General features: G+C 35.8%; 1 protein-coding gene across 7 annotated transcripts in view; it reads right to left on the minus strand.

Moving 5' to 3' along the window:
* KCNC2 (potassium voltage-gated channel subfamily C member 2) overlaps positions 1-25,653 on the minus strand; it is a 177,064-nt gene that overhangs the window by 26,589 nt on the left and 124,822 nt on the right. The gene's annotated exons all lie outside the window — the stretch shown is intronic.

Raw genomic sequence — 25,653 nt, forward strand, 5'->3', positions numbered from 1 at the left:
TCACACTTTCTGGTTATCATACGCATGTGGACGCAGCAATGTTTACTGCATCTATGTAGGCAAAGGACATTTATGACAGCCTGCAATTTTTGGGACGGGGAAGGCACATTCGCCCATAGTCAATATACAGTAAGACCATGCCAAACTCGAACGCATGCAGCCACGTCCAAATCAAGCTTTGGCCAGCTCAAAGTTACTTGTTTTTCTTCTATATCTCTTGCTCCAGCTACAGGGCTATTCTAAGTCCTGAGTACTAGTGATGACAGTCTCGTATGCATGTTATAACATGTCTGTGTACTCATGAGCAACTGTAAAAATGTATTTTATGTTCAGTAACACTAAGATCATCCTAATAAATGTATTTCATTGAAAATAAAAAAAATATTTTTAAAAAATATATTTTTTTAAATTGTAGCTGTTTTGTGATTGATGCTTATTTTATTTAAAGATAACATTAATTAAATTATTGTTTTTTTCTGTGTGTTCTTTTGCGAATGTATATTGCACATAGGTATTGGATGTATTATGCAGTGTCTTGTGTAGTAAAGCACAGCAGACCTACACTCGAATTCATCAGCGCACGTATCTTCAGATATGTCCTTGTTGAATTTGGGAGTGCGCAGAGCTGAAGTGCATTTTAAAACAAACACATGTTGCGCTCAGTATACGTGCCTTGATGAACCAGGCCCATTGTGTTTTCAGCGTGATGCAAAATACTGCCAATTCAGGACAGCATTGCCATAGAAGACTATATTCATACAATTTGTTGTGATTTGGTGAATCAGAAAAATAACTAGTCATCCTTCGTGGAACTGTACCACAAAATCTATTTGCTTATCATCCAGAGAGCATAAAGACTAAAATAAACAGGAACATAGCAAACTATGTGGTTTAGATTTAGAAAGCACTTTGCTCACACCAGCTGGCATAGCAAAGGCAGAAGAGAAGAGCAAATATGGCAGATTGTTGAAACTAGTTAGAATAAAAGGTTATGGGGAGGTGATGATGATTCAGGAACAGCTCAGGTGCTTGTAGATGCTATCTGGTGACCATCTGTGACTTCATCTGGAATAGTATGACCTCCTACAAGAGTAGCAGGAGAGGCACTGACTCCGCTGCTTGGATCCAGAGTAGGGGTGTGCACCGGCCACTTTTGGTGTTTTGGGTTTTGGGTTCTGATTAGCTTGAGGTTTTGGGTTCTGATTTGTTTTGCCAAAACACTCCACGAAAGGTTTTGGTTCTGATTTTGGGTTTTGGGTTCTGATTTTTTTTTTTAAAAAAAGCATAAAAAGTGCTAAAATCCATATTTGTGGCTTTTTTTCACTCCTACACTATTATTAACCTCAATAACAATCATTTCCACTCATTTCCAGTCTATTCAGAACACTTCACACCTCACAATATTGTTTTTAGTCCAAAAGGTTGCACCGAGGTAGCTGGATGTCTAAGCTAAGCGACACAAGTGGGCGGCACAAACACGTGGCACTGCAGTGGCAGAAAGGATGGCAGTTTGCAAGAGTTTGCTAGAGGTGCAAGATGGAATTGTCCTTGGGCCCTCCCACCCACCCTGATGTTGTTGAAATAGGACATTCGCTCTTTAACAAACCAATCAGGAACAGTGAACGTAGTTTAATCTCTGGTACTAATATTTCTGGACTGCAGGAACAGTGGACGTAGTTTAATCTCTGGTACTAATATTTCTGGACTGCAGGAACAGTGAACGTAGTTTAATATCTGGTACTAATATTTCTGGACTGCAGGAATAATGAACATAGTTTAATCTCTGGTACTAATATTTCTGGACTGCAGGAACAGTGAACGTATTTATATATTGCAGTACTAATATGTCTTGACTGCAGGAACAGTGAACATATTTATATATTGCAGTAGTAATATTTCTTGACTGCAGGAACAGTGAACGTATTTATATATTGCAGTACTAATATTTCTTGACTGCAGGAACAGTGAACGTATTTATATATTGCAGTACTAATATTTCTTGACCGCAGGAACAGTGAACGTATTTATATATTGCAGTAGAGATTTTTATATACTTTTTTTATAATTTTTTTATATATTTTTTTAATTATTTCTGTATACTTTTTTTATATATTTTTTTAATTATTTTAGTATAATTTTTTTATAATTTTTTTTTTATTTTTTTATAACTTTTTAATAATTTTTTAAATAACAATGGCCTTAGCAGAACAGAGCACAGGACACACACAGCACCACTGGACTCAGCAGGACAGAGCACAGGACACAGCACCACTGGACTCAGCCGGACAGAGCACTGGACAAAGCACCACTGGACTCAGCAGGACAGAGCACTGGACAAAGCACCACTGGACTCATCAGCAGGACAGAGCACAGGACTAAGTAACCACTGGATTAAGCAGGACAGAGTGACAGGACACAGGACACAGGAGCACCAAACTACAACCTCCCTCTTCAATGATCTAAGCCCGACTGAAAATGGCGGCCGCAAGCGGGGAATTTATGCAATCCGAGTCTCGCAAGATCCGACGCAGAGACTTGGACGTCATAGCCTTGTTTTCATTTCTTTTGGCTGCCGGAAATACCCGAACAGTGTTCGGATCCCGTCGGATCCGCACTGTTCGGGTGGGCTCGGTTTAGTGCAATCCGAGCCCGCTCATCTCTAATCCAGAGCATGGTCTAATGAAGCAGAGATGTCAGGGCTCTGTTGCAACTAGATAGCACAACTAGTTACAGCCTAAACAAATGTACCAAGTGACCACTAGACCCAGATGGCTTCCTGATTTAGCCTCATTGCACTAAGGAAGAAACAAATCCAGACAGAACAAAAATTATGGGAGAATGCCAGGTGGGACAAAAATCATAGAGGGACCAAGGACATATTGAGAGGCAGAAATGTGAAATGTCACACTCAAATGTGGAGTGAGGTGAATAAAATAATAATAATAATAATAATAATAATAATAACAGTTTTAAAAATGTTGCTAATCTCCACATTCTAGTGAAATATGAATCAAGCAAATTGTCAAACATATTGTACATACCAGTACTATGTTTTCTGAACTGATTTATTATTCATCTTATAACAGTTCAGGAAATAACAGTCTACATAGTTCTTCTTATCCTATGTGATACAAGTGTAGGATAAGTATATTCCAATAGAGTAGCAGTGGAGCATACACATCCCCCTTTGTTTGCACTTATGGACTGGGTCGGAGATTGAGAAACAAATGTAGAAATATTCCTGTTTGGTTCATCTGGATGAGAAAAAATGAAGTTCCTAAAACAGGACCTCAATTCAGAGAGCAAAACCTTTTATAGTAGCAAGTGCAAATACAATTTTTCTGTCTTTACATTCCATAGACTTTAGATGCATTTTATACTGGCAGATGCCTCAGATGTTTATTATTTGGCAACAAGGGTCATCTATAGATATCTTTCACTTTAGCATGAGTCCAAGACATCTACCATCTCATTCAATAGGCAAGGTAGTTACAACAACTGTATAGAGAAATAATAGCACTTCCTCAAGATCTGATAAGATTAAAACTTTCTTTCACATTGTCTGAAGACCAAATACTAATCCTTAACATTGTAATGCTGACCAGGTTGTGGCATACTCAAATTTAGATTTAAGGCCACCAACACAATGGCCTCAAAGAGATAATGATAATGATTGGCACTGAGACTTTGAAGTTGAACATTCTTCCGTGGACATGACCGATCTCATTGTGGACCCCAACAAGGTCAGGAACCAAGGGGAAGGATGTTTACAATGTAATGTTTTGTGTTAGTGAAATTAAAGGGAGTGCTGCCTAATATGTTGGTGCCATATAAATAAATGTTAATAATATTTAAAAGAATGAATTGTCTAGGCCTATATCAGAAACTATTGCGTATTTAGAGAATACTTTGGCATTTTACAAAATTATTTTAAATTTTTTAGTGGGCCCTTAAATTTAGAACGTACTAATTCTGCACTGACAATGTCCTATCTTTACTGTAAACTGTATATGTTAATCCATTCAAATATTATATGTTTTGTAGCACATATACAAATTAGTAAATTGTTATCTGAAATTCAAACTTCCTAGTCCCTTTCCTCTGTTGTTGTTGTCAGTGCATATCTATTTATTATATATTCCGCATTTTGTAAACTGAAGAGAGGGGCACAGGAGGCCTAGCGCAACAACTTTGCATAAATGAGTGTCCTTATAAAATCATATTGTGGAAGGGAAGATGTATCCTGAAACATGTTGTATCTTATTTTATCTGAATGCAAAGCTATTGATCTATTGTTAAGTCTGTAATAGTAAGGAGACTGGTGAAACCTGTGGGAACCTTTGGGATGCACCGCAATACCAGCTGCAGACAATAGGTGACAGTCCATCATCAACACTGTCAACTCCAACATGTGAGGATCCGCCACAACGCAAGTTACAGTGCACTGCAATCCTTAAATTGACTTATATACAGCATTTTTATGGCCCTCGCTCCTATTAATTTTTGCATGAGCAAAGTTGGAATTTTATTTCTCTGCTAGTGCTTCAAAGAGTTTTGTTTTATTTGCCTATTTCATGAACTTCAGGATTGTCCCTCACAACTCATCTTCTCAGAACTAACCGGTTTGGCCGGTCATTGTGTGTCTCTAACAAAACCGCTAGAGGGACAAAGCACCAGCTGCTAGCATGTAAGGACTTACCTGCAGATATTTGTATATGCAATGTTATTATAACAGTTCAACTGGTCCTCCAGTTATGGTTTTACAACTACTCACTTATGCTTTTATTGCAATTCTGCATGATTGCTACTAATTTTGGCAAAACACTATGCAACATGAACAATCAAATGATGGTAAAATTACCTTTTCCTTCCTTCACGCTACTTAGTGGTCAACTAACAGCTTCATACATCTTCGGATGGTGGCAACTGACTGACATTATTCATTATGAATGATCAAGCCTGACCATATCTGATTGGCTTGTAATTGTTCAGAATGGTCATTGTTCATACAGGGCATGATTCAGAGGGAGATGTACGCCTACTTGCATAGCATATCTTTGCGGTTTTTCACACTGCAGATATTCTAACCTGCATTTACCGCTCTTTATGCCTGAAGAGGTATGTAGGGAAGGGTATTCTAATATAGGCAATATACAGTAAGGGGTGCATTCGAGCAACTGCATTCGGACAGGGACATTGGGCAGATATGGATGTAAAACAGGTCAGGGGCAGGTGTAAGTAGTGGACAATGATGACAACAAACACTTGAATTAGCGAACTAGAAGCATACAATTTTTGATACTTTAGTAGTCGCTCGGCCATAGGTTAGGATATGTTGAGTGTGTTGTAGGAAATATTTTAAAAAAATTAGCACGAATGTCAGGAAGTTGTTCCTGCTGCATTAGCTAATTAATTCAAGTTTAAATGATGTTTCATTGCAATTAAGTTTGTATCATATAAAAGAAAATGTTTTTGTACATGTTTGCAAGTTAAACATAAGTGTCTCAGTGATATCTCTGTTCATTCAGCCCTGGATGCATCTTCAACTCTGAATATGGCCTAAATACACATTAACTTATGTGCATCTTTTTCAAAAGCAAGTTACACTTACACTTGCGTTCACTGTAAATCAGGCCCAAGAGCTGGCTAGGCTGGGCGGCTGCCCCCTGGGCAGTTCTTATAGTGGGCTACCTTGGGCTGGGTTACTGGGCTCCTGAATTTTTTTCCTTTAAAATAGGTGTTGAGTCGAGTCTTGCTCCCCAGGCTAAAATTTTCCAGCGCTCCCCTGATCAAGCCCCCAGTGTCCACTGTCATTGTCAAAACAACTAAACTTTCAAACATGATATGCTTGCGAGTGGCCAGTGCAATAGTAATAGTCTAATTATTCACTAAATTTATCAGCTTAAAATAAAACAGTGAATGTGGAATGTGAAAAAAAGTTGGCACACAGTCAGTCGCTACTTCTAACTAACTCTCCTTTAGCAGATCACAGCCACCAAACATTTCTTATAGTCAGCCAATAGGCTGTCCCATTCCTTGCAAAATTCTTCTGGCTCAGATGTCTTCTTGCATGCTTTACATGTTTGATGTTTTCAATAATATACATATATGGTAACCATGAAGGCCTTTACAGAGCCTTAATCATTCATCCCTATATGTACTCCATAGTTTTGAGGTATGTGTTGGATCATTATGTTGATGAAATATTCATCTTTTCAGGCTCCATTTTTTCACTCACTCTGGGCTATGGGACATTATCTTCTAAGATTTGATCATATTTAGGTAAACCTATCATTACACCACCCAGACCATGTTCCTTGTGTCATTAACTACTACACAACCCCAAATCATATTAGATCCACTCCCTTGCTTAATGGTTAAAAAAGCATTTTTTTCTTCAAATAATTCACCTCTAATTTGCTCCAAATATAACTTTTATAGTTGTGGCCAAAAGTATATATATTTTTTTTTTATTACAGCAGTCCACAGCCCTTTGTTCCACTAACTAACTGATAGATAACATCTGTGTGGCTTTTATTATTATTTTGTGTTTAAGAAAGTTTTATAATCAGATTTATGGCCCAATTAACTTGTGTCTTCAAAACTGCCCAAGAAGCAGTGTGTTTTATAGGAGTTTCTAAAAGCATGACGTCTCAGATCTGAAACCATACCCCATCTACAGGCTGGATTTCACTGGAACCCAAACCCTGGCAAGTGAGAAATCCAGTTAACATCTCTTGTTGTGAGATACCACATTTCATTACCCAATCTTCCAGAAAGCCTATAGGTATGTTTTCTAGACTTTTTGGAACTGATGTAGAGTGAGTACTATTCCATTTTGTGTGAAATCATGGGTGTCGGGATTGCCAGATAGCAGGAGGTTGCAGTAGTCAAGATGGGAAATGATGACAGAATGGATAAGAGTTTTGGTTGCATGTTGAGGAAGAAAAAAGGGCTTATTCTGGCGATGTTTTTAAGATGGAGGTGACAGGACTTGGGGAGAGTCTGGATGTGAGGAAGAAAGCAGAGGGTGGAGTCAAGTGTGACACCAAGGCAGCAGGCTTGGGAGACTGAGGAAATTGTGGTGTTATAGACAGTGAGAAAATCTGATTGTATGTTGTAGGGTAGAGGAGGTTCTGGCTCAGGAAGGAGGGAAGATTCTGTTTTGGACATGTTGAGCTTTATGTAGCGTTGGGACATCCATGTGGAGATAGCAGAAAGACAGTTGGTTACACAAGATAGTACAGAAGGGGAGAGGTCACGGATAGAAATATAGATTTGGGTGCCATCAGACAGTCATATACGACTGTCCAAGCTACATTATTAATGAGTGGTCAAGGACAGCTGCAAATAGTGGATGATGATGATGATGATGATAGTTTGTGTGCAGCAATTTTTTTTCCCACATACGCAATATAGGGAGTTGTTTGTGCTGTATTATGATATTTACTGATGCCTTATGGTTATGAACATGGGCATAAGTGTATGTGATGTATGCCTGGCGTAAACAGGGAACATATGCTTCTGCCACAGACCTGCATGTAACTTACAGATTTGCATGTCTGCAATTGTGGCTTTTTTAGTGAACACAATTTGCGGCTGGAATTTGGGGTACAGTTGCGGCCAACTCTGTATCAGTACCTTTGTGTTTTAAACATTTTATTCTATTTCTGTCTTGCAAACAAGTACTTACTTGTATGTATTTTTTAAAAAAATTATATACATGCACTGGGAATATATAGTCTTAATATAACATTTAATTAATTCTGTCTTTGCACTATGATTTGAAACATATGCCAACAAACTAGCATTGCTCACAAGAAGTGTTAAGTATTTTGTTGCTGAGACCTACTGGATGTACTTTTACTAAGCATGTGGTTTATATATGCAATTCCACATCAGATTGGGGCTAACCTTTGCCTCTTTGATTATATTATATTGGTATGGTTCAGGTAGCTTAAAGTGTGCTGGGTGGACAGATAGTTAAGCGCACTTGTGCAAAAAAGAAACATTGTGGCTCAATTTTTTTTTTCATTTTAAATGGGCCTTAATTTGAGTGCAGAGTTCAGTTCATCAATTGCTGTCAAACAAGCCTTTTGTCTCAATTACTGTAATCAAATCCAGGTTAGTCAGATCAGACAACTGGATCAGACAAATGTATTAATGCTCATGTTGGCATGTTTAGGAGGAGCAAAACTTGAAAATAGTATGCAGTTATCTCTCCAAGAAACACCACAAATCTAATCTCTGACAAAAGACTAAAAGCCCTAAGCAATTAGTGTTTTTTGCCAATATAGCTTGGATTCAGTGTAAATTTAACAAAGTTCATATCCGAGTGGGGAATCAAAGAGACAACTAAAGTAAAAAAAGCACTCATTTAGCGATAGAAGCGTAGACTGAGTACAGTAAGGTTGTGTTCATGTTATTGTGACTCAATTAGACGTCAGGAGTCGAATCTCTTGCGGGAGGGGGGGGGGAGCTTGTGCAAATATACACAATGATAATAATGACTATCAGCAGCACTATCAAGTTGCTTCTGATTGGCTTTTGCAGATTGATCTCCAGCTAATAGTACTTAATTAGCATCACTGCTATATTAGATCAATTCATAAATGACCATTTATTAAAATTACTTAATTGTCATTTTCATACAGAATGCTGCAAGAAAGACAATTCCCAAAGGATGTGGAGTGTGTCTTTATTTTTTTTTAAATATGGTAAATGCGACTTTCGCTTTTTAAGAAAACATTATTTTCTCTTGTGTATTTGACTGTATTACTCTATTCATACACAATACACTAACGTATTACAATTATTAAAATTATTTTTATTACATTATTGGGTTGTGTACAAATAGGGTAAGGCCACTACAGCTTTGAATACTAACACATATGCCGAAAGTTTGCATTTCGGGCATATATACAAACAGTGGTACTTCTGGCGTATGCCTGGTGTAAGTAATAATCTTTTGCGTAGTTCACATCGTAAGTATCCGTCTACCTCTAAATGAGCCCTGGGGGTAAATGTATCAAGCTGAGAGTTTTTTGGCGGGTTTGAAAAACCAATCAGATTCTAGCTATCATTTATTTAGTGCATTCTACAAAATGATAGAATCTGATTGGTTGCTATAGGCAACATCTCCACTTTTCAAACTCGCCGGAAAACTCTCACCTTGATACATTTACCCCCTAGTGTGCCTAAACCCAAAAACTGTTTTTTTCTCATTGGGCTTGCAACAAAGCAGCAAGCTTCAGATTTGGCTAACTAATTAACCTACAAACATCCTTAAAAGATTACGATGTCTCTTAAGTCATACAAAAAAAGATGTATACTCTTTCATATATTTTCAGTTTGCTTTAAGTCTTTTTAAGAATGTCTTTATAATATTTTAAGATTGAACAATATTTAAAATATGTATTATCTTAAATACATTAAACATTTTTTATCACTAAACAAATATATAAATTAGGGTCATTTATGACTGTGAAAAAGTGCTAAACCATAGACCGCATACTGTTGTATGTTGTCGTGGGTTTATTGAACTCTTTTTCAAATTACATTTACTTTTACAGGAAAGCATATAGATTTATAGACCAATATGGAGATATCTATGGGGGTGTAGTTTAAACCAGCCAATCAGAGGAGTTGGACTGATTGAGGGCATTCTTTTAAGAAAGGAGTAAGGATTAGGCGCATGAGATCAGGGGGTAAATGTATGAACCTCCGGATTCTTCAACTCCAGCGAGTTCAGCGTCTTCAGCGCTTAAATTTAAAGCGGCGCTGCCTTGTAAAGGGAAACTTCCCTTTACAAGGCAGCGCTGCTTTAAATTTAAGCGCCTAAGACGCTGAACTCGCCAGAGTTGAAGAATCCGGAGGTTCATACATTTACCCCCAGGTCTAGTCCCAACATTTTAATGGGACACATTTTGAATCTTGCTAATGTACGGAAAAGTCCTCACACTCACATAATCATTTTAAGAAGCATAATAATTATAATAGAAAAACATAGCATTTTAAATTAATTGTGTAGTCCTAAAGTGGTAGCAGATTGAATTTAAAGTGAGGTTTCTCTTTCCACAATTTGCATTTTCTGGTTTATCTACAAACTTACAAAACTAAGCACAGATTGATTATATGGGGCAGCTCCAAGGACCATGGGGTTAGTCTGCACCTTGAAATTAGCTAGGGGGACCATTAGGCACAGTTGAGCACATAAAAAAGCATTATGGAAAATTACCCTTATTTCAATATGTCCAATATATTTAAGACTGCAATCAGCATAGCAATAGCCAGTTAAGATATTGTTTCAGCAGTGTTGAAACGCTTTTCATATTTCACTATAACCTTAAAAATGAGATCAAAGCAACTATATTTAATGGCTAATGTCAAACAACCACTACTAAGGCGCTATATGATCCTAAATGCAGCCAAAATCCTAAACTCAGGTAATACAATCTGAAATGGTCAGTAATAACAAAACATTAGGACATTCAGCGCATAAAAGTTCCCATGGAAAACAAATAATTAACAACAGTCCATAATCACAGTTCTGTTCTTATAATAGGGTGATTATTTCTGTGCCATAGATGTAATCACTTTCAAAGTGATTGAACCCTTCCCATCACCGTCCGTGGGAAATAGTACAAATGGATTCCTACCAGAGATCCTGATGTTCTCAGCATATAGGATATCCAGCGGAATCCTCTGGATGTCAGGCAAATCTTTGGAATATCCCCACTTTTCCACCTTATTCAAGTCCTCCAAAAGTTACTCCCATCCGATAGTAAGATAGTGAGATAAAGGAGAGCAAACAGACTATAGTGTGATAACGTTTGGAACGGGGACTATATTTTATTAAAATAACATATAAAGACAGAATTTCCTTTTGTGTATACAAATGTATACACAAGATATAAAAAATATATAAAATATAAAAAAAAAGGGAAGTGTGATTGCCCGTACCGGAAATCAAGCTTTCAAAGCGTATAATACAGAAGTCAGATGTCAAAATCCTGGGTAAAGCCTTCTGTTCATAGGTCTTTAAATTAATGATGTCTGTATCGCCAATCACACTTTCAAAGTAGACAGTCTTATCACTCCGACGCGTTTCGACCAACGAGGGGTCTTTGTCAAGGAGATAAGACTGGCTTAAAACTGCTAGTTATTTATACCGGATGTGACCAATCCAAGATGGTGGCCGCATCCGGACGTAATCAAACTCTTCAGATAGACATTAAAAATTAGATAAATAACAAAAATATATCGTTGGACAAAAGAAAAAACAATCCACAACATAAAAAATATATGAAAAATAAAACAATAAGATGTTAATACAATACGTTACAATTATACCGGAAGTGACGTATCGTTACTATGCAGATCGAAAGAAATGAATGAAATGAATATCGGGACCTACATATTAATCTGCAATGCGAAATGTGCCTTTCCACATAGTACACAATTAGTGATGGCACTCAGAAGGGGGAATGGAAGTAGTAGTACTGAAAAGCGATACACGTACAAACGCTATTCCAGGGATAGCATGTCGTCATGGTGATCCAAATAAACAAAATAGGCAGAAATAACTAATGGATAGATGGTTCTCATATTAATATAGATTCCGACTGGTAACATGAATAAACATGTAAATGACATATATCAGTACAATATCGGAGCGTCAGAGATATGCATATATAGTAAATAGATCCATAAGATAGAAAGGTGAGTATCTACATATTGATCCTAAATGGAATAAAACAACACAAGATGTCAATATAAATTGAAGGGAGGATTCTTAAAGGAAACATTTGGTTTCAAAATCCTTATTTAACCCATGAGGGACAAGGCTATTGAGCTGAAATATCCATCTCATCTCCATCTGGGACAATGCAGTATCTACATTCTTATGTCTCCATGTGGATTGAACAGAATCTATACCTAAAAAATACATAATGTCTGTTTCTTTACAAGAATGATGAGTTTTAAAATGAGCAGACACTGAGTGCGTTTCTAAGCCTTTTTTGATGTTGTAGAGATGTTCATTCATTCTCTTTTTCAAAGACCTAGAGGTCTTCCCCACATATAATAATCCACATTTACACGCCATCAGGTAGATGACATTGACAGAATTGCAGGTGATAAATTTATTTATTCGAAAGATTTGACCATTTGCTGTAAATTCAGTAGTTCTATTAGTGGAGTTGTTCTTGAAAGTGGATTTACAAGCTTGACAATTCCCACATCTATAAAAACCCTTGTTTCTATTCACACCTAATTGGGGTGTATCATGAGGGAGTATACCTCTTACTAAATGGTCCTTTAAATTAGAGGATCTATTATAAACAAATTTGGGTTTAGAAGAAAGGATGGTAGAAAGAATGTTATCTTTTAGTAGAATATCCCAGTGTTTGCAAATAATACGTTCTATTTTTCTATAGTCTTTATTGAATTTAGTAATGAATAAAATATCTTTGTTATTGATAGGCTGTTTAATTTTATTTTAATGTATTAAATTATTTCTGGTGTTTTGCATTACTCTAGATTGTGCAGTTTCTAATAATTCCACTTCATTGCCTTTGGATAGAAATTTAGATTTCATTTCTTCCATTTGTTGTAAAAAGATATCCTGTTTAGTACAATTTCTTTTTAACCGCAGAAACTGACTATATGGTACACCATCCAACCAATGTTTATGATGTTGACTGTCGTTATAGATATAGGAGTCTATATCTGTGGGTTTTCTATAGCATTTAGTATTAATGCCATCCTCACCGATATAGATCTCCAAATCCACAAAAAATGTACAGAATATGTCTCTTCCTCTCTTTTTCCAATCCTAAAATATAATAAGAGAATATTTCGTAAAAGATCCAGGTTCTACCCTGCCCATGTAAAGGGACCTTATGTGGAAACATTTGGTAAATTGGTGTTGGATGATCTGAAAAAGATCTCACTTAAAAATAAAAAGAACAAATATTACTCTCAGAATATATCTTTAAAAGAGAGAAAACTATTGAAAGATCTACAGAAAGATCATAACATCGTAATTAAGCCTGCGGATAAGGAGGGGGGTCTAGTTATCATGAATCACGATGATTATGTATCTGAAATCAACAGACAATTAAGTGATGTTGATACTTATGTTAAATTGAATAATGACCCCACGTTCAAAATCAAAAGCGATTTTAAATTTTTTTGGACAGAATTTGCAGCTAATACGTTGGACAAAGATCAATTTGAGTTTTTGGAGTTAGAGGATCCCACCACACCATATATCTATGTTTTAACCAAAATCCATAAACGTTTAACGGACCCTCCGGGCGTCCCATTATTTCTGGGGTAAATAGTATTACCTCAAATCTTTCTGGTATTATAGATTACTATCTACAGCCTTTGGTAATTCAGAACCCTTCCTTCCTTAAGGACACCACTGATGTCCTAAAACTTTTAGAGACCATTCATTGGCAGGATGGCTGGACATTAGTCACAGCAGATATTATATCTCTTTATACCATAATAGACCATCATGAAGGTCTAGAGGCTATAGAGTTCTTTCTAAATCTTTCTGACTATTCAGACAACCTCAAATTGTACATTAAAAAGGTATCTTATTTATTTTGGAGAATAATTATTTTTATTTTGAAGGTCACTTTTATCTCCAGAAGAAGGGGACTGCCATGGGTACCAGGTTTGCCCCAAGCTACGCCAATTTATTTATGGCATTTTGGGAACATTCCCATATAAGTCTTGGGGCAGACCTGGTATCCTGGCACTGATACATAGATGACATCCTTTTTATATGGAGAGGTAGTCCCGATACCCTTACATCTTTTTGTTCCAGCCTCAATAATAATGATTGGAACATCACTTTAACTTTTAACATCAGTACATGTTCTGTACATTTTTTGGATTTGGAGATCTATATCGGTGAGGATGGCATTAATACTAAATGCTATAGAAAACCCACAGATATAGACTCCTATATCTATAAGGACAGTCAACATCATAAACATTGGTTGGATGGTGTACCATATAGTCAGTTTCTGCGGTTAAAAAGAAATTGTACTAAACAGGATATCTTTTTACAACAAATGGAAGAAATGAAATCTAAATTTCTATCCAAAGGCAATGAAGTGGAATTATTAGAAACTGCACAATCTAGAGTAATGCAAAACACCAGAAATAATTTAATACATTCAAATAAAATTAAACAGCCTATCAATAACAAAGATATTTTATTCATTACTAAATTCAATAAAGACTATAGAAAAATAGAACGTATTATTTGCAAACACTGGGATATTCTACTAAAAGATAACATTCTTTCTACCATCCTTTCTTCTAAACCCAAATTTGTTTATAATAGATCCTCTAATTTAAAGGACCATTTAGTAAGAGGTATACTCCCTCATGATACACCCCAATTAGGTGTGAATAGAAACAAGGGTTTTTATAGATGTGGGAATTGTCAAGCTTGTAAATCCACTTTCAAGAACAACTCCACTAATAGAACTACTGAATTTACAGCAAATGGTCAAATCTTTCGAATAAATAAATTTATCACCTGCAATTCTGTCAATGTCATCTACCTGATGGCGTGTAAATGTGGATTATTATATGTGGGGAAGACCTCTAGGACTTTAAAAAAGAGAATGAATGAACATCTCTACAACATCAAAAAAGGCTTAGAAACGCAGTCAGTGTCTGCTCATTTTAAAACTCATCATTCTTGTAAAGAAACAGACATTATGTATTTTTTAGGTATAGATTCTGTTCAATCCACATGGAGACATAAGAATGTAGATACTGCATTGTCCCAGATGGAGATGAGATGGATATTTCAGCTCAATAGCCTTATCCCTCATGGGTTAAATAAGGATTTTGAAACCAAATGTTTCCTTTAAGAATCCTCCCTTCAATTTATATTGACATCTTGTGTTGTTTTATTCCATTTAGGATCAATATGTAGATACTCACCTTTCTATCTTATGGATCTATTTACTATATATGCATATCTCTGACGCTCCGAAATTGTACTGATATATGTCATTTACATGTTTATTCATGTTACCAGTCGGAATCTATATTAATATGAGAACCATCTATGATGTTGCTATCCATTAGTTATGTCTGACTATTTTGTTTATTTGGATCACCATGACGACATGCTATTCCTGGAATAGCGTTTGTACGTGTATCGCTTTTCAGTACTACTACTTCCATTCCCCCTTCTGAGTGCCATCACTAATTGTGTACTATGTGGAAAGGCACATTTCGCATTGCAGGTTAATATGTAGGTTCCGATATTCATTTCATTCATTTCTTTCGATCTGCATAGTAACGATACGTCACTTCCGGTATAACGTATTGTATTAACATCTTATTGTTTTATTTTTCATATATTTTTTTATGTTGTGGATTGTTTTTTCTTTTGTCCAACGATATATTTTTATTATTTATCTAATTTTTAATGTCTATCTGAAGAGTTTGATTACGTCCGGATGCGGCCACCCTCTTGGATTGGTCACATCCGGTATTAATAACTAGCAGTTTTAAGCCAGTCTTATCTCCTTGACAAAGACCCCTCATTGGTCGAAACGCGTCGGAGTGATAAGACTGTCTACTTTGAAAGTGTGATTGGCGATACAGACATCATTAATTTGAAGACCTATGAACAGAAGGCTTTACCCGGGATTTTGACATCTGACTTCTATATTATACGCTTTGAAAGCTTGATTTCCGGTACGGGCAATCACACTTCCCTTTTTTTTTATATTTTATATATTTTTTATATCTTGTGTATACATTTGTATACACAAAAGGAAATTCTGTCTTTATATGTTATTTTAATAAAATATAGTCCCTGTTCCAAACGTTATCACACTATAGTCTGTTTGCTCTCCTTTATCTCACTATCTTACTATCGGATGGGAGTAACTTTTGGAGGACTTGAATAAGGTGGAAAAGTGGGGATATTCCAAAGATTTGCCTGACATCCAGAGGATTCCGCTGGATATCCTATATGCTGAGAACATCAGGATCTCTGGTAGGAATCCATTTGTACTATTTCCCACGGACGGTGATGGGAAGGGTTCAATCACTTTGAAAGAGATTACATCTATGGCACAGAAATAATCACCCTATTATAAGAACAGAACTGTGATTATGGACTGTTGTTAATTATTTGTTTTCCATGGGAACTTTTATGCGCTGAATGTCCTAATGTTTTGTTATTATATTTAATGGCTGTTGTCTTCGACACAATATGAAAGGATACCTATTCATTATGTCCTAAAAGAATCCACCCACCAAATTAATTAAATGTGGGGTGTCCTTCAGGGAGATACAACAACCATTACATATACAGTGAGTAGTTTTGCATAGTACAGAATCAGAAAATAACTCAGTTAACTTTAAGTAGATCCTGGACAATGCAGCTCCCCACAGTAGATTAAGCAAGTGCTTAGTAGAAACAAAGTAATTATCCTTTAATCCACCACATTGAAACCTATACAACTCTAGCAATTAAAGCAGATCTCTGCCAAGCCTTCCAGCCAGTAACAAAAATAGTGTACCTTATCAAAGACCATCACATTACTGTGAATCGCTCAACTGATTAAAAATTGTTTAAAACATGTATAGTGTGTACACATGAATTGGCATCCCCATCGGAATTTCAGTTATTGGTAAAATTGTTATCGAAAAAAAATCGGCAGAAAAAATTTGTAGTGTGTACCCAGCCTAACAGTTTGAATAACTTTGGCACTGACTAGGACTAAGCCATTTTTTGCATTCTCTAGCCTAAGCTAATTTTAGTTTTGGAAAACTAAACTTATCATGACCTTCATATAATTGACATAGCAAAATGTTGTTTAACTAAAGTATGTAATATTTTATGTCATGTTAAAGTAGTGCACAACTTATCACCCATTTAAATTCCTCTCTATGGACATTTTTTTTGTCATGTAGAATACATATTTTATTTTGTTATAATCCTTAGTCTGCAAAAAAACTATAATATATCTATGCATTCACTGTATATACTTCTTATCAGAGTGTATGTAATAAATGAGCAAATATTAAGGGAGGCTTATCCCCATCAAGGGAGGCTTATTTATTTATTACTAGAGCTGGCAGCAAGGGGAAACATGGTTTCCTGTCACTCAGGATTATTAATAAACAACATTTTAATTAGTTTCCTCCAGTTTCTTTATATTATCACTTATACATAAATATGAGTAATAAATTGTATCTCCATCATTCTTTGAGTGTGAATTTTCTTATTTAATTTTAATTTATTTGTTTATTAGTTGTGGTTTTTTTTATTTTCTTTCCCCTGTCATTTCCTTATATATTATTCACTTTTCTCCTCAATTACTCGACTATGTTCTGGTGTGTCCTTTTACACACTTCTCTCCTGCATTAACTCAACAGATTTTCTCATGATTTCCACCCACCCCACTCTCTTTTATTTTCATTCTTTAGTAGCCACTAGTATTCTTCCTGACAACCTATTCTCATTGGTTAGCTGTGATTTAATGCCTCTCTTTCCCCTCTTTTAATTTTTACATCATCCATGTGGCTTCCAATCAAAGCGCCACTGTCTGAGTACCTGTCAGAATGGACAGGTCACAGCAGTCAGTGGCACTGAGAATGCTCTTACAATGACCCTCTGCTTGGGCCACATAAGTCTAAGAAAACAGTAGGTTTATGCCTTATAGATGAATAACGCTTACTTTTCCTGCAGGATTCAGGAATCTGTAACAGCAGTGATTGACTTGCATTTGGGTCTATTTAAAAATAAACAAGTCCATAAAGCTGGACTTATATTAGAAACTTAGAAACATATAATTTAACAGCAGATAAGAACCGCTTGGCCAATCTAGTCTGCCCAATTTTTAACCTATGGTAACCTCAAACCCTATTTGATCTATTAATCTTTCAAAGGATATCCTTATGTCTATCCCAAGCATGTTTAAAGTGCTCTGATGGAGGCTATTCCACTTATCCACTACCCTTTCTGTAAGTGGTTTTTCCTAAACTTTCCTCTGAACCTACTTCCCTCCAATTTCAGTGCATGTCCTTGTGTTCTAATATTTCTCTTCCTTTGAAGAATGTTTCCCTCCTGTACCTTGTTAAAACCCTTGATATATTTGAAAGTTTCTATTATGTCCCTCCTTTCCCTTCTCTGCTCCAAATTATACATATTAAGATCTTTTAGTCTTTCCGGGTAGATTTTGTGCTGTAGGCCATGCACCATTTTAGTTGCCCTTCTTTGTACAGTCTCTAATGTATTTATATTCTACTGGAGATGGCCTCCAAAACTGAACACAGTATTGTAGATGAGGCCTATACAGTGGCATAACTACTTCTTTCTGCAACTGATTTCTTTCCCGATGCAACCAAGTATCAGACTTGCTTTTCTCATTGCTTTGTTTCATTGCTTACCTGCCTGTAAGACACTTGAAATAGTGACTCCTAGATCCCTTTCCTCCTCAGTAGTTTCCATTATAGTGCCATTAATACTTTATTTAGCATTTGAGTTTTTGAACCCCAAGTGCATGATTTAGCATTTTTTGGCATTAAACTGTAGTTGCCACTTTCTTGACCATTCATGTAGTCTACCTAGCTCATCAATTATTTGTTTTACCCCTCCTGACATGTCTACCCGGTTGCATATCTTTGTGTCATCTGCAAAGGGCATACTTTCCCTCCAATACCATTTGAAAAGTCCCCAAGAAAGATATTAAAAAGCACCGGTCCAAGTACAGATCCTTGGGGTACTCCACTGGTAACCTTTCCCTCCTGTGAATGCACTCTATTTACTATAGCTCTCTGTTTTCTATTATGAAACCAAGAACTTATACATTCAACAATCTTAACTTTTAACTTAGAACTTTCCATTTCGGGTGGAATATCCTATCATCTATCTTATCATTTGTTGCAGCTAACCATTTTTTCGGTTGGTTTATCTTTTAATGTCTCAGCTAATGCAAACAGACAGCTGGGCTTTATACTTCACATAAAATAAGGAGAGCGAACAATATAAGAAACATCTAATTGTTTAGGTTAAAAACAAATACAAATAATAGTTTTCCTACTTTCATTGGGCATACAAACAGAATGAGTTCAGTAAAGTGGGATTTTATGCATTGAACAATCAAGTTGAGTGAAAATATGAAATCACTAATTCTATACTGCAAAACGCACTATATAACAATAATTGTATTCTGTCGCACAATATAAACATAAACATAAACAAAGGCAAACTTCAAGGCTGCCATTCTGACAATATATTTTCATATTGTGTCTCTACTAGAGATGCTCAAATAAAGTTGTTATCAAACTTGTTTGTCGAACCAATTTGACTGTTTGAAAAATTCCTATCATTTTCAAAATTTAAATTAGACTACAAATGTAAAATTTGAGTAAGGCAAACAGGTTTGACCATGTTCAAACCAATTCAAACTTGTTCAAGCATGAGCTTCATGGCTACATTAAATAATATTTTTAACAGATTTCCATGTGAACGATGAACTTTGTATTTTTGCACAATAATGTTCATTGTTTGAATTACAAAACTATTAAAATACTGGAAAATGCCATTTAAACTTGATAAGACAAGATTTTTATAGTTTATTTTAATGTCTTTAGAGACTGCAAACATAAAAGCAAACTTCAAACCCCATCTGTGAACTTTGAACCATAAATGTGAGATTTGGCCATCTGATGCAGTAGATTCAGATGAAAGTGATCAACTATACAGCAATTTTGAGACCATCAAGCTGGGCAAGATTTATCAAGCTTCAAAATTGGCAAAAAGTTTTAAATTAAACAGTTTGAAATTATGATATCTTCATGATAGAACCAGAGCTATGTATAAGTAGCTAAAACTGAAGTACTAAATATACTAAAGTTTAATCAGTGTAAATCACAGATGTTGAATATTACACTGTTAGTGTTGGACACAACAAGTCTAAAATCCATTCCAAGTTTAAATAATGAATAAGACATTTTGAATATCTATTTTATTATCAAGGGGCCTATTTCTCACTGCTGGCATAACTACTGTGTTTTTCTTGTCCTGTCCTCATCTATGATAGTACATGAATGGTGTTCTAAGTTATAGCGCTTGTGCAAAGCTCTGCGAATACAAGCTGACACTGCAGATAGACATAGGGAAATTTTGTAAAACCACTGTTTTTCTGCATTTCTATTGGTGGTTTCAAAAGCTTATAATTTACTAAAGGCCAAACTTCTGGTTATCCTGTCACATTACACATTGCTGTCCCAATTTTTAATATGGTACCAACACAAACCGTGAAATGCATTAAATTGCGGTTTCACAAGCCATTTGAAAAACTTCTACAATAAAACACAAAAAAAGGGGTGGATGTGACAGGCGAGATTGCTCATTTCACAAGCAATTGGCCTATGAGTATCATGCCTATGTAAAGGACAAAAAATGTGTCTGCTAGTGTAGGTGTTGTAAAATTGTATTGGTGGGGAAATTGGGTATGCACAAATTAACTTCTATGCTGAGTAGAGTTTGGAGCAGAAAGAAGGAGGAGTACCAGCACCAGTGTCCACGAAGGCCACGCAGGTCCTGTGTTATTCGAACATGTTTGGCTCTAGACTCTCTTAAATGCACAGAGGCACAGTGGTACAAGCTCAAGTTGTATTCTATAGACTCTCAGTGATACCTAATATTTTGGGAGCCACAGATTGCACACATTTTGGTTTGAGACCATCGTACCTCTGGAGAGAGGTTGAATGTGCAGGTGGTCTGTAATGCTCACATGCATATAATTAATGATGTGTCCAGCTATCCTGGGTAAGGAGGGCTGGCAGCTGGGTATGTATAACTATCATTTTTGTACAAATGTGTACATGAGCTTTGTTTTCTTAACATGTGAGAACAGCTATATATGCACTTAATGTAGGATAACATTTGTGTGTCAATTCAGATAATTCAGGTTATGGGTGTCACTCCTGGGTAATGACACTTCTTTTGCATCTGCAGTCTCCTGCCCAGTACAAATATAATGAGGAGGACATATCCACTAGGGGTATGATAAAATGTACTTTTGGACTATTGAAGATCACGCTCAAGTGCCTTATTAAATCTAGTGGTGTGCTTCTATATGCCCTGGCAAAGGTGACAGATATTGTGTTGGTTTGCTGCCTACTACATAACCCGACTTTACAACAACATAGTCCTTGGATTATTGCAGTAAACAGTGATGAAGCAGGGGTCCTTTTATCATCAGCTGATGCACACAATACAGAGAGGGGAACTCAGGCTAGGCAGAGAATCATTGAATGACATAACCGAAATTTAGAAAAAAAAATAACAAAACTGAAGTGATTCAAGTGCTCCAAAAATCCTCTATACAGAACACATAAATGTGTTCTGCACACTTATTTAGGATTTTCTACATGGGTTTCTTATATTGTGTTTATGTGAGTGTATTACTTGTCAACATTAAAATCTCTTTGCTAAACAGTTTTACACTAGTTTCTCTCTAGTTGTTTTCACTTTTTCAGTAAATATGAATCCTTGATGAGAAGAGCACTATATGATTTTGAGGATCTATACTGCGGAGAGATTCAAGACAAACTCTTAAGGCCCATCTAAATTTGAACTCTGGTGAGTTTGATACCACTAGGTGGGCCCAGACTGAAGTCCCTGAAAAATCATAGTGGAACATTATTTTATGCACTAATCATCATACCATTACTAAATTGTTTATAACGGCCTATGTTGATTGTATTACACTATTTTGGATTTTCTTGATTTATTACATGCTTACGCTGGATGTTAAAACAAAAATAGGAAGAATTGCAGCACACACGAGTTGAAAGTATTGAAAACATAAGTATTAAAATATAAGTATTTATATTTATTTGAAGATTGTCACATAGCTTCTTGAGTGCTATTTGTTCTATATGGGAGATTTTTGGATTGCTTGAGTCTCTTCAATTTTGTTATTTTTTTTTCTTATATCACAGCTGGTGTATGGTTGTACAAAGTTTATTTAAGTTGCACCTGATTGTAGAGTGCTGGTGTGATTTCCATTTCTATTTATAACTGGGACTAAACCAAGCAGTATCTTAGTAGAATACTTTAATTGCATGAAAGGGTAGTTTTAAAGTAGTAAGAGGATGGAATTTGATGTTATGTGTACACAATGCGACTGTAGAGATTTTTCCACCTTCTCGCAAGCCAAGGTGCACTTCTAGTTTGCACCACTAGGAGAAAACCCCTTGATTGGTACTACCCAAGGCACATATGTTTCTAGGTTTATATACGAATAGTAAAGGTTTCAGAGACTTTTTATTTTTTCATCAATTTAAGAAACTACTCACATTTAGCATGGCTTGCACCAACCTTCTAAGCAGTGTATTTAACATGTTTCTAGCATGGTTTTCTACCCTTTTGTGCTGGAGTCCAACTAAAATATGATGTAGTTGTCAAAAAAAGAAATGGCAAAATAATATAGCAGAGACTAAACAATCTCACTTTTAGACAACATGCTGTATTCAATATTGACAATGTTTGTTAGTTCATACTTTATGCTGTTCACACATTTTATAGAGACAAAGTTTTCAAATATTTTTAAATCTATTTTAAAAATGTTTGTCTTCCTAATCTAGGTTAATAGCAAACACTCTCAATTTACCCTTACTAATAAAAATTAACCTTATCAAAATCATTCTGCATCCCTGGCACTAGATATGAGCAAAAATTGTAAACCATTTCATTAAATATTTGCCTCATTACACATTTGGCAGCATAATTCAGTAACATACACAAGCAGAAAATGGCATTACATGTTTTAAAGGGATGTAGTTGAAAGTCAACAGTAAAAATGTCCACAGCGAAAATGTCTACGCAAAAATGTCTACAGTCATAAGGTCAACACAGTTAAAAGGTTGACATTCAGAATGTGTACATGTTCTTTATGGCTACACAGTTAAAATTTCAACAAGTAAAATGTAGACAGAGTTGTAAAGTAGAAAGTCAAAATGTCAACATAAATCTCTATATTTAAAACGACAATAAATGTAAAAAAAATTATGGAAATGTAAAAATGCCTGACCCACCCCCCTCCTCACAAACAGCTTAACCAACTGTGGTGCTGGTACTAGGCAAAAGCGTGGGGTCCCCCAATTTTACTACTAGCAGCACTTGGCTTTTCTAGCCTGGTGGCACTATAGCAGTGAAACCAGCAGCATGGGGTCCCCCTACCATAATGCCAAACTGCCCCCAGATATTGTAGACATTATGAACATGTACATATTCTAACTGTCGACCTTTTAACTCTGTCAACTTTGTAACTGTAGAGATTTGGGTGTGGACATTTTCACTGTTGGCTTTCCATACCCAACCCGTTTCTAGTCTGCCTCCAACCACATAGAAAAATGTATTGATTTTCATCCCAGCTCTATTCATAAACTATATATTCCACAAAATATAAATTTAAAAATACTGTGTGAAAAATGACATGAAAAATGTTGTGTTGCTGGAACTTCAGACCTCTGCTAAATTTCCAGTTCCGCTATGAAACTCAATCTGCTTTAAATTTTGCAATGATTTTGCTCATCTCTACCAGCCAATATTCATGCCAATGTAAGCATTGAACAGATAGATTTCCTAAACTCATCTTATGGTCTGAATCTTGAATATGCTAAACAATGTTTGGGTGGTTTAAGCAGTTCTCAATGACAATAAAACAAATGTCATTTTAGTTGTGAGTTCAGAAATTCAGAGTATATTACACATTGTCTGGCCTCTTGAAAGAAACCTAATTGTAATGCAAGGAAAAAACAGATCCAGGCAATACATTCAGCACTATTTTGAGTGAATACTATAATTATATTCAAAGGAAATTACAGCACCTGCTATGATTAAGCAAAATAACAGTGCTCTCTGCACTTGCTTGCAGTACTATTTTATAGCACTTAAGCAATATATAAGTATAAAAAAACGTATTTTCTTATGAAATCTGTATGACATCATTCATTGGCCTTTTCCTTGTTATATTTTTATATACTCATGCTGAAAACGGAAATAAAGCAGTAACATAGTAATTTAAACTTTAATAATTATACAGCATTAACATTGCAGAGCAAATATGTTGTGATAGCTAATATTTTTCAAGGTTATTTTTGGACTTGACCATAAAGTCCTACAGATTAGTGGAGTATATTCACTTTTCTCTAAATCAAATAAAATATTCAATGTATATGTTATTTTGTAACTAGTGTTATTTCAGCAACATCTCAGGATCAAATTCAACTATTTTTTTATGAGATTTCACATTGCAGTATAATTTTCCACTTGTGCTTCTTCTTCTGCATCCTGCTCTGTTGCTATTATTGCCCCCTGTCCTTTTATCATTTACCCAAAGTGTGGCTGCAGGCATCATGTTCAAAGGTACATGCAGTGCACACCCCTGTGCAGGAGAAACAGGTTTTCATTGCTATTTGTGCTTTTTGTTCCGGCATTGATCTTTTACTGACCATCCCTGACCTTGAGATCATTTTTCAAACTCTGAACCTGTGCTGTCCAATCTGATCTTTGTCCTATCTTTAACATCATTTTGTGTGTCTTCCTCTGTTCCTTGGACCTTTCTGTGTCAGTTGTTTAATGGGTCAGATGTGGAATCAATAAACCTTGGATAAAAAATACCAGATTATCGTTATTTCTCTTGTAAAGTCTTCTTCCCACCACACTGTCCATTTGATTAGGCCATCAACTTAATCCTAGGTACCATGTCTGCCAGAGGGGTGTGGAACCTTTATCTGTACCTGAAACCAAGCCCATGTCTGCATAAATCAATGGAAATGTGGAATGGTTCATCTGCAAATCTACTTCTCATAGGTTTTATTCTTTCTTGAGACCCTGTATCAACTACAGAGGGTGGAGCAAAATTACCACAGATAACCACTATTCTCTTACGCTAATTTCATAACTCTTTAATCATATACGATGAGCCTTAATTAGATTTATAGGAGCCCACAATCTCACAAGTATTAAGGAAGCAGTGGAAAATCACTTTTAGCACACACAAAAGCCCCTATGAATACCTCATTATGCGTTTTAAGTATAGGTAGGGTCTTTAAAATTAGGTATTCTGTGACTAACTTCAATAATTTGTTATTATATTAACATCAGACTGCTCAGGGAATAAATCATAAATCAGATAAACCCTATTATTAATTCTCACTTATCATCCAGGTTTAAACAATGTTAGAGCTGATGCTCTATCCCAGTCCTTCAATCATCTGGACTTACAAGATCCACTGATGTACTCTCATGTCATGGAAACTTTCTGAATCACAGCAGCTCCATCTATCATTACTGGATGAACAATTGTTGCAAATAATCTTTATCTCCTCACCTAAACATATGTAAAGATGGATATAATGAATTTCACCTTAACCTGTCCCATCTCGCGTCTTTCTCAAAAATTATACTTAAAAACACTTCCATCTATACAGCCTCCCTCTCCATAATGTATTTGATTGGGGAATGCAATTTGTTTTCAAATTCTGGAGGAAATTCTGTAAACAATTAGCACTTGACAATGTCTGTGTCTTGTTCTATACAGACTGATATGTCCATATGTAGTTGCTGTCTAGTTGACA

This window comes from Mixophyes fleayi, chromosome 4, assembly GCF_038048845.1.
Source record: "Mixophyes fleayi isolate aMixFle1 chromosome 4, aMixFle1.hap1, whole genome shotgun sequence".
NCBI lineage: Eukaryota > Metazoa > Chordata > Amphibia > Anura > Limnodynastidae > Mixophyes > Mixophyes fleayi.